Source organism: Carassius gibelio, chromosome A4 (assembly GCF_023724105.1).
Source record: "Carassius gibelio isolate Cgi1373 ecotype wild population from Czech Republic chromosome A4, carGib1.2-hapl.c, whole genome shotgun sequence".
In the NCBI taxonomy this organism is placed as follows: domain Eukaryota; kingdom Metazoa; phylum Chordata; class Actinopteri; order Cypriniformes; family Cyprinidae; genus Carassius; species Carassius gibelio.
The window spans coordinates 9,605,797-9,616,946 of NC_068374.1; positions in this window are offsets into that span (position 1 = coordinate 9,605,797).

An 11,150-nucleotide genomic window follows, 5' to 3' on the forward strand; every position below is an offset into this window, starting at 1 on the left:
ATTATAGTGATATCTCTTACTGTAAATTAATGCAAATCAAACAGTGGTTTGTCCAGCAAATGGCTGTAAGATTAACTTATCAACTTTCAATAAAGTTATCACTACATATAATTCAAGGAAAATATTCTCTGGCCATGAAAACATTATCCTATCATTATGAAATTGTTTACTATAAAGTAAAGAGCGTGTAGCTAAAGATCAGACATTTCAGTGACTCGTAATGTGAGCGGTTCAGAGGCAATCATGAATATCACACAGAGTAAGTACGCGTACGACAATACAGACAGTAAACTTTGTACAAGACATAACGGAATCCAAATAAGGGAGAGGGGGAGAGAGAGAGAATGAATGAGAGAGAAAGGGCGAGAGAGAGAGAGAGAGCGTGATCACAGACCAAGTTTTGCAAGCTCACAGACAGTAACCCTTGAAAGACAACAACGAATCAAATCATAGACAAACTTTAAGCAGCATTTAAATTCTCCATAGAGAATGATACTTGCATGGGTCCAGCGTGCGTGAGCATGGTCTTTTGAGACCAGCGTGCGTGTGGTTCTGTTCTTTCTTGTCTTCCTGGGGGTTGCTGTGGAATTGCGCGATATTTGAAAAGTCCAACAAAGCAATGTTTCAGAATTCGTCTTCCTTGTGTGGAGAGGCGAATAGGTGAATAAACTTAGTAAAGAAAATAAACAAAAACAAGAGATGAAAGCTCCCGAAGGAGCCATGAGAACGGCTGTCCTCTCAGTCGCCATGCTGAGAGGGACGGTGATAGGAGAGAAACCCAAGGCCACGCAGAAGGACACCGCCAGCGAAGCGTGGAAGCGAAGAGCAGAAGCTAAGAGGGTCGAAGAGCTCTTATGGCTTGAAATGGTTCACGCCTCTGTTCGCGTGAACAACCAATGAACGTCCGCGATCTGAAGCGGGAAAAAGTTCCTTTGTCTCTGGGGAAACACCCACTCTAATAAGTTCTGGCTTATGAGATTTCTGCACTGATATTCTAGCAAGTTTGTAATTCCAGATTAATATATTTTACACACCTTTCATACAGGTGGATAGTTGGGTCACAACATGACAATTCCAAAAACACCAAACAGTACATATATAACTGACAGAAACACGACGTTACATTCATATGCAGAATTACACACATTTAAAGATTAACACACGATAAGATTGTGGATACTCCAATTTTTGATTATGGAAAACATTTAATGCACCAAAAAGCAATACTTAATACCTTTAGAATAAATTGAGAAAAGGTAATAGTTTAGGATACATTGAGAGAAGATGCCAGTGAACTGGCTTTTTCCTGTCTCGTTTCTCAGTGGGATCAATCAATCAATCAATCACCTTTATATTAGTGCTTTTTTAGTTAAAGGCAGTTCATCATTGAATTCAGTTATGTCATCTCTGTTCAGTTGAAATAGTGTCTGTTTTTATTTGCAATCAAGTCAATGATATCGCTGTAGATGAAGTGACCCCAACTAAGCAAGCCAGAGGCGACAGCGGCAAGGAACCAAAACTCCATCGGTGACAGAATGGAGAAAAAAACCTTGGGAGAAACCAGGCTCAGTTGGGGGGTCAGTTCTCCTCTGACCAGACGAAAACCAGTAGTTCAATTCCAGGCTGCAGCAAAGTCAGACTGTGCAGAAGAATCATCTGTTTCCTGTGGTCTTGTCCTGGTGCTCCTCTGAGACAAGGTCTTTACAGGGGATCTGTATCTGGGCTGTAGTTGTCCTGGTCTCCACTGTCTTTCAGGGATGTAGAGGTCCTTTCTAGGTGCTGATCCACCATCTGGTCTGGATACGTACTGGATCCGGGTGACTGCAGTGACCCTCTGATCTGGACACAGACTGGATCTCGTGGCCACGGTGACCTCGGAACAAGAGAGAAACAGACAAATATTAGCGTAGATGCCATTCTTCTAATGATGTAGAAAGTACGGTGTTATGTGAAGTGTTTCCGGTTCCGGTTTACCTAATTAATGCAGCCTAAAAATCCTTTAACGGATTTGGATATTAAAAGCATATTAGTATGTTATGTGTATGCCAGGTTAAAGAGATGGGTCTTTAATCTAGATTTAAACTGCAAGAGTGTGTCTGCCTCCCGAACAATGTTAGGTAGGTTATTCCAGAGTTTAGGCGCCAAATAGGAAAAGGATCTGCCACCCGCAGTTGATTTTGATATTCTAGGTATTATCAAATTGCCTGAGTTTTGAGAACGTAGCGGACGTAGAGGAGTATAATGTAAAAGGAGCTCATTCAAATACTGAGGTGCTAAACCATTCAGGGCTTTATAAGTAATAAGCAATATTTTAAAATCTATACGATGTTTGATAGGGAGCCAGTGCAGTGTGGACAGGACCGGGCTAATATGGTCATACTTCCTGGTTCTAGTAAGAACTCTTGCTGCTGCATTTTGGACTAGCTGTAGTTTGTTTACCAAGCGTGCAGAACAACCACCCAATAAAGCATTACAATAGTCTAACCTTGAAGTCATAAATGCATGGATTAACATTTCTGCATTTGACATTGAGAGCATAGGCCGTAATTTAGATATATTTTTGAGATGGAAAAATGCAGTTTTACAAATGCTAGAAACGTGGCTTTCTAAGGAAAGATTGCGATCAAGTAGCACACCTAGGTTCCTAACTGATGACGAAGAATTGACAGAGCAACCATCAAGTCTTAGACAGTGTTCTAGGTTATTACAAGCAGAGCTTTTAGGCCCTATGATTAACACCTCTGTTTTTTCTGAATTTAGCAGTAAGAAATTACTCGTCATCCAATTTTTTATATCGACTATGCATTCCATTAGTTTTTCAAATTGGTGTGTTTCACCAGGCTGCGAGGAAATATAGAGCTGCGTATCATCAGCATAACAGTGAAAGCTAACACCACGTTTCCTGATGATATCTCCCAAGGGTAACATATAAAGCGTGAAGAGTAGCGGCCCTAGTATTGAGCCTTGAGGTACTCCATACTGCACTTGTGATCGATATGATACATCTTCATTCACTGCTACGAACTGATGGCGGTCATATAAGTACGATTTAAACCATGCTAATGCACTTCCACTGATGCCAACAAAGTGTTCAAGTCTATGCAAAAGAATGTTGTTGTCAATTGTGTCAAACGCAGCACTAAGATCCAATAAAACTAATAGAGAGATACACCCACGATCAGATGATAAGAGCAGATAATTTGTAACTCTAAGGAGAGCAGTCTCAGTACTATGATACGGTCTAAATCCTGACTGGAAATCCTCACATCTACCATTATTCTCTAAGAAGGAATATAATTGTGAGGATACCACCTTTTCTAGTATCTTGGACAGAAAAGGGAGATTTGAGATTGGTCTATAATTAACAAGTTCTCTGGGGTCAAGTTGTGGCTTTTTTATGAGAGGCTTAATAACAGCCAGTTTGAAGGTTTTGGGGACATATCCTAATGACAATGAGGAATTAATAATAGTCAGAAGAGGACCTATGACTTCTGGAAGCACCTCTTTTAAGAGCTTAGATGGTATAGGGTCTAACATACATGTTGTTGGTTTAGATGATTTAACATGTTTATACAATTCTTCCTCTCCTATAGTAGAGAATGAGTGGAACTGTTCCTCAGGGGGTCTATAGTGCACTGTCTGATGTGATACGGTAGCTGACAGCTGAATGGTTGCAATTTTATCTCTAATAGTATCGATTTTAGAAGTAAAGTAGTTCATAAAGTCATTACTGTTGTGGTGTTGGGAAATGTCAACACTTGCTGAGGCTTTATTTTTCGTTAATTTAGCCACTGTATTGAATAAATACCTGGGGTTATGTTTGTTTTCTTCTAAAAGAGAAGAAAAGTAATCAGATCTAGCAGTTTTTAATGCTTTTCTATAGGATATGCTACTTTCCCGCCAAGCAATACGAAATACCTCTAGTTTTGTTTTCCTCCAGCTGCGCTCCATTTTTCGGGCTGCTCTCTTTAGGGTGCGAGTATGCTCATTATACCATGGTGTCAAACTGTTTTCCTTAACCTTCCCTAAGCGTAAAGGAGCAACTGTATTTAAAGTGCTAAAAAAGAGAGTCCATAGTTTCTGTTACATCATCAAGTTGTTCTGAGGTTTTGGATATGCTAAGGAATTCGGATACATCAGGAAGATAACTTAAAAAGCAGTCTTTTGTGGTAGAAGTGATGGTTCTTCGATACTTGTAACAAGAAGTAGAATTTACAATTTTGGCTATATGAAGTTTACACAGAACTAAATAATGATCTGAGATATCATCACTTGGCTGAATAATTTCAACACTATCAACATCAATTCCATGTGACAGTATTAAATCTAGAGTATGATTTCGAAAATGAGTAGGTCCTGAAACATGTTGTCTAACACCAATAGAGTTCAGAATGTCTATAAATGCTGATCCCAATGCATCTTTTTCATTATCGACATGGATATTAAAATCACCAACTATTAAGACTTTATCTGCAGCCAGAACTAACTCGGATGTAAAATCACCAAACTCTTTAATAAAGTCTGTATGGTGCCCTGGTGGCCTGTATACAGTAGCCAGTACAAACATAACAGGGGATTTATCATTAACATTGGTTTCTCTGGATAATGTTATATGAAGCACCATTACTTCAAACGAGTTATACTTGAAGCCTGCCCTCTGAGAAATCCTGAAAACGTTGTTATAAATTGAAGCAACTCCTCCCCCTTTGCTTTTTAGACGCGGCTCGTGTTTATAACAATAATCTTGGGGGGTGGACTCATTTAAAATAATGTAATCATCAGGTTTTAGCCAAGTTTCTGTCAAACAGAGCACATCTATATTATGATCAGTTATCATATTATTTACAAAAAGTGTTTTCGTAGAAATGGATCTGATATTCAATAAGCCAATCTTTATCATTTGTTTTATCCATATTGCATTTGTTTTTTATTTGTTGAACCTCAATTAAATTGTTAACCTTAACTTGGTTTGGACGTTTTTTGTATTTTCTAGTTCGGGGAACAGACACAGTCTCTATAGTGTGATATCTAGGTGAAAGAGTCTCTATGTGCTGAGAATTAACTGACCTCTGTGACGGGAGGCAGCTAGCAGACGGTCGGTTTAGCCAGTCTGTCTGCTTCCTGACCTGGGCCCCAGTTAGTCAAGTATAAACACTAAGACTATGTGCCATATTTCTAGACAGAAGATCAGCACCACCCCAGGATGGATGAAGACCATCTCTTTTAAACAGGTCATAAAGTTTTATGAGCTGCTAAGGGGGGAGGGTTACAACTCATGATTCTATTTGAGAACATCAAAATTAGGAGAAACATGTCCAATGTATAAGTTAGCAACTTAAGCTACTCACATAACAAGGATTAACCATTTTATGCAACGCACAAACATATTCAAAATACATATTAATAAGGACTTACATAGAGAGCTTAAAGAAAAGTTTGTGTGTGTGTGTTTAGGAATGTGGGTGTTTCGTTTCTCCTTTGAGGCTGCTCACGGGTATCCCTGGACAGTCTCAATAGGTGTAATAACCATCACCCACAGCAGGATGTTGCCGACATCGCGAATATAACACCAATGCATTTGTTTAGTATAGCCTTTTATTTCACGTAAGTGTATTGAAGTCAATGGGAATTTCATGTTTTGTTCTATTATAGCGCCACCAAGAGACTCAGACCACCGAGTCCGACGATACCTAGCATGTTTGGTATCGTAGGACTCGGTAAGGTTTCAGGAGACTAATTTGATGAGTCTCGTGAAAATAAGTCGACCACACCCAAAGTTATAAGCATTTAAATAAAGAAGATCACCACTAGGTGGCGCTGTTTTGAAACTTCTCACGCTCCTTCAGGACATTGTGCTGATGACCCATACCAAGTTTCGTAACAATCCGTTGATGCGTTCTTAAAAACGAGCATTTTAGCACAAAATTCAAAATGGCCGACAGTCAAAATGGCCGAGATGGTAAAATTGGATATCAGTCGACTCGGCATGTTGTCCTGAATCTAACAAGACCAATGTTATGATTTTTGGACAAACTGTTCAGAAGTTATTAACAAAAATAGCAGTTTTTCATATCTCCGGACCAGTAGATGGTGCTGCGCCCAAACACAGCATGTTGCCTCAGTTCATTCTTGTTATGACATGTACCAAGTTTGGTCTGAATAGGATAAGCCGAGATACAGCCTTACAACTGTTTTTGTAAGCGTTACGTACAATTTGTTAGAGCGTTTATCGAAAACGGTTTGACGAATCAATTTGATTTGCATAACTTTTGGTCAGCACTGCCTGAGGATGATATGGTTCAATTTTCGTGTGAATCGGACAAACCGTCTAGGACGAGTTCGAAAAAGTAGGTTTTTGAAAAAATTCTAAATGGCGGCCAAATTTCTATGACGGAAAATGACGGCATAGGGTGCAATCGAATCCGCATTAGCTCAGAAATCAGAGGAAAAAAGAATTTCGTTGATTGGCCTTACGGTTAAAAAGTTATTAACAAAATTAAAGTGAAATTTCGGACAGTTGGTGGCGCTAGAGGGAATGTCTTAGACACACCAAAATTGGTGTACTTAATGTTGGCACTGTCCTCTATCAGAATGTCAAACCAAAACAACTTTCCCGCTTTCGGTTCTATGGGCTGCCATAGACTCCCAGTCGGAAGAATAATAATAATAATAAGAACGCCAACAAAAACAATAGGTGCCTCGCACCTTCGGTGCTTGGCCCCTAAATATAGCTGCAAGCAGCAATCACGGGGCCAAGCATTCCAGCGGCAACATCAGGAGCTAAGCATATGTAGCATCAGACCAAATGCAACAATGAATAATGAAATTAATAATTGCATGATTGTAATTGTTACATCCCTAGGATTTATGTCGTTGTTTTTTTTTTATTAATTGTTGAGGTAGGTTTTCCCCACCCTTTGGGGTGTGTTTATGTATCATATGTGTTCTCTCACTCTCTACCGATCTCTAATTGATAGGCAGGTCAAATTGCCCACAGGTGGTAGTCATCCGAGAGTGTGGGGCAAACGGTGCTGCAACAAAAGGGCAGAGGGAACACTGCTTGAGAGAGGCTCACTTCTCCCCTGCTCCAGACCTGCATTGTGTTCCTCCCTTGATGGTGTAAGGTTCAAGTAGTTGTTACGTGTTTTGAACTGAGTTGTATTCCTGTGCACAAGTGGTGTGTTGAAGCCACAAAGTGTAGCACATTTATTTTCTATTGTTATTTCTGTTAAGGTATTAAGTGGTATTGTAACTCACTTTATTTGATTTATCATTAGTATTGGAAGCCGTAGGGAGAGGGTGCCATTTTATTTTGTACTCCATGTTTATCCCTGTTTTTGGTTAGTGAGGGAGTTGAGGAAAGCTTTTGTTGTTGATTTTCTTTTCTTTTACTTGGATAGATTATTTAGTACTCCTCCTGCTAGTCAGCTGCTGTTTTGTTTGTTGTTTTGGCCAGGCCCTCTCCTGAAGACATTTGTTGCTTCCCTTAATAAATAAATTACTTATTTTCTTACTAAGTGGTGGTTTTATTTTCTGGAGCAGAGGACTGATGTGATTCCTCCACGTTTTTCTTTAATTCGTTCCTTTATAAATTTTAGTTACTCTGTTACTCCCACTCCCAACCCTAGACTGGGAAAGTGGATCGTAACAGTAATTGAAATGGCTGAAAATCGTTAATAAAAGTTCCACAGCGAGGAGCTAAGCATGGCATGGAGCATCAGACCAAATGCAACGAGTAAGAAAAGCAATTATTGGAAGAGTGTAATTGAAACAGCCAGTAAAACTCCAGTAAAATGATGCATTATCATTTTTGGAAAATAGTTGGCGCTGTAATCAAATTGCTTTGTTGTGTTCTGTGGGAGGTGACAATGTTGTGGGCAATTTCTTTCAAAATACTTACAGACCTTTAGGGCAATGAGTCGAACATGCCCACCGAGTTTCGTTCCGATCGACTTCCATTAACCTTGTCAAATAGGTGCTTAAAGTTGTTTGGCCAATGGCGGCCATGTTTTTTAAGATAAGTGAAATTCCTCATAGAGCACTTGTGCCACATTGGGCCATATCAATTTTCAAGTTGATTGGATCAACGGTTGCTTAGTTATAGCCATTTGATTTTTTTTTCATCCTGTAGCGCCACTAAGTGGCAGATATGGAAAAAAAAATAAATAATTTGACTAAAGTTTTTGTTCATGCATATGAGTTCTGAGTTTGGTGAAGATATCTAATTTTGTTCCCGAGTTATAGCCTTTTTCGTAAAATTGGTCCACGAATTTGAATGTTTTGGGTCACCTGGTTTTTTGTTCAGTCTTGATCAAACCACTGCAATAATATTCTCTGGACTCTCTAGATCAATAATTTTCAAAAATATGTTGCATTTTGTCCTTTTAGCTATAAGAGGTCATTTAGGAAAGGGCCGTGGCCACATGTAACCTAAAGCCTATAAAACTGAAACAAAAACTCAAAACTTTATGAAACTTGGTTATAACATGTGAAAGATGACCCACCAAGCATGCAAAGTTTCATTAAGATCAGAAAATAGCTGGTGCTATAACAGTTAAAATGGCCTAAAAAAACAAAAGATTTCTGTTGTGAATGGCATTAAACTGCAAAAAAATAAAAGGGGTAATATAATCACACATGCATTAGATCTGTATTTTTTCTAAACAATCATGCAAAATTTAAGAGAGATTAGGTAAAAAAGAACACTAATATTTATAAAGCACAGTGTTGAATAAAAACTTGCAATTATAACCACTAGATGGCAGTGGAAGACCACTAATGGGCTCACTTAAGACTAAAACATTACAGTTTATGGATTTGCTGTGGATTTATCTTGAAATATGTATATAACTATTATTTAATATTACTGTTCAAACATTTAAAATCACACTGAGTCAAAGTTTACAGATTTATTCATACAGATATATCTAATGTAACCTGAAAAATGACATAGAATCCTAATGATTATTTTTGCAATGTAACCTGAAAAATGACATAGAAGCCCATAAAAACAGAAGACTTGCAATAGGTTTTATCACCTATCATTCATTTCAAATATCTATCTATCTATCTATCTATCTATCTATCTATCTATCTATCTATCTATATATATATATATATATATATATATAACAAAATGTGTGCATCTGTGTGTGGGTTTAAGCATGTTTATTGAGTATTAATATAGTAGTTTAAACATTTCATGTTTGTGTGTGTCTGTAATCCTGTTCTATTCTTTTACTGTCGGCCATATCTAGGTTATTTAAAATCAGTGCAGTACTATTATCTAGATAGTAAAATTATGCATAATTTCATTCCAAAGAAGCATACACAATTTAAGACAAATTGGGCAAAAAACAACAACATATAACAGTTATAAAGGTTAAAGAGACAGTGTTGTATGATAAATTGCATTTACGACCACTAGATGTCACCGGAAGACCACTAATGGGCTCACTAAAGACTAAAACATTACAGTTCATTGTCTCGATGATTGATTCATCTAGAAAAATATATATTACTATTATTTAATATTACTGTTCAAGCATTTAAGATCACATTGAGTGGAAGTTTAACAATTTATTCATACATATATAATGTTTACTATTATGCCAGATTATGATTGCAATGAAACCTGAAAAAAAAATGACATAGAAATTTAAGAAAAGAAGTCTTGTTGCAAGTTGTGTATCACCTATCATTTATTTTAAATATCTATATAAAACAAAATGTGTGGGCACGCACGCACGCACGCACACACACACACACACACACCCCCTGGTTGATTTATTAGGTATGTCTGCTGGTGATAATTTGAATAAACATCAGTTAATCAAAAAATGTAAAATAATTAATTGCAAAGAAATTTGTGACATGTTTGCTCCATTCTTCTGAAGTGTTTTACTGGATATTGACACCCTATTTGTACCATGTTTGTCTTACCTTGGACAATTGTTCACATTTTCTTCAAAAATTCTGTGAATGTATACATTTTGCCCATATGTTGTTCTTATATTTTATGTACAGTATTGTTTAACTCTTTGTTTAGTATAGGAAGAAATTTTCATGTAAGATCTACTTTCCTAATTTTATATGTGCTGGATCATAAGGAGCCTTGTCATAAATTGAGGGATAGCTTCATCTGTGTGATAATGAAACTTATTTGTACTTTAGTTGTGTTTAAGACACTGTACGTATGGACCGGAATATTATGCAGGCATTACTATAGGAGAAGAGTGTAATTTTATAGATGTTAAATGTATTGTGTTAATATCACAACAATTTATAAGAATAATAAATAAAAACAATTACATTTTGGATATTGTTATTGTATTCATACATAGTATGCAGGACTGTTTTGTGGGGAGAAAAATGATTGACCAACAACAGCTTGATGTACAAAAATGGTTTTAAAATGATATCAACTTTGAGAATTAAAACAATTTACATAATAAATGATATTTACAATATATTTAAAATATTTACGATATTTACAAACACATTGACATACAAATACAAAATACTGTATATTCCACAAATCCTGGAAGTGTAAAAAAAAACATACAGGAAAGAAGGCAGAATACAAGATGCTTAATATTGAAGATGTGGGTATTTAGATGTCAAACTGAAATATAAAAATACCTCAAGGATGGTTTTTGAACCACAGCTGGCTCCATGGGACTCTTTTCTTTGACTGCAGATCAGTGTTGTAGTCGAGACCAGCTCATTCGAGTCCGAGTCCAGATCGAGTCCAGAGAGGGTCGAGTCCGAGTCAAGACCGAGTTCAGAAAGGGTCGAGTCCGAGTCAAGACCGAGACCAGAGAGATTGGGTCTGAGACAAGACCTAAAGAAATCTTCAAGAGTATGTAAATGTTTGGTGGAAACAATAAAGGTTAAAAGGGCCACATAGTATGTGGTGTAAAGGTAATTTTATTAGTATTATGAAGTGTTACTTGTCAATATTAAGTGCTCATTTTTTTCACATAACATCGTTGTACCACTATACACATCCATATAACCTTTCTAGTACACATAATATTACTGTACGACTCTATATTGTAATTCTACATAACACTTCTAGTACAAGTAACATTACTGTACCACTATACCTGTAAATGTTCAACTGTAACAGCTTTTACATAACTTTTAAC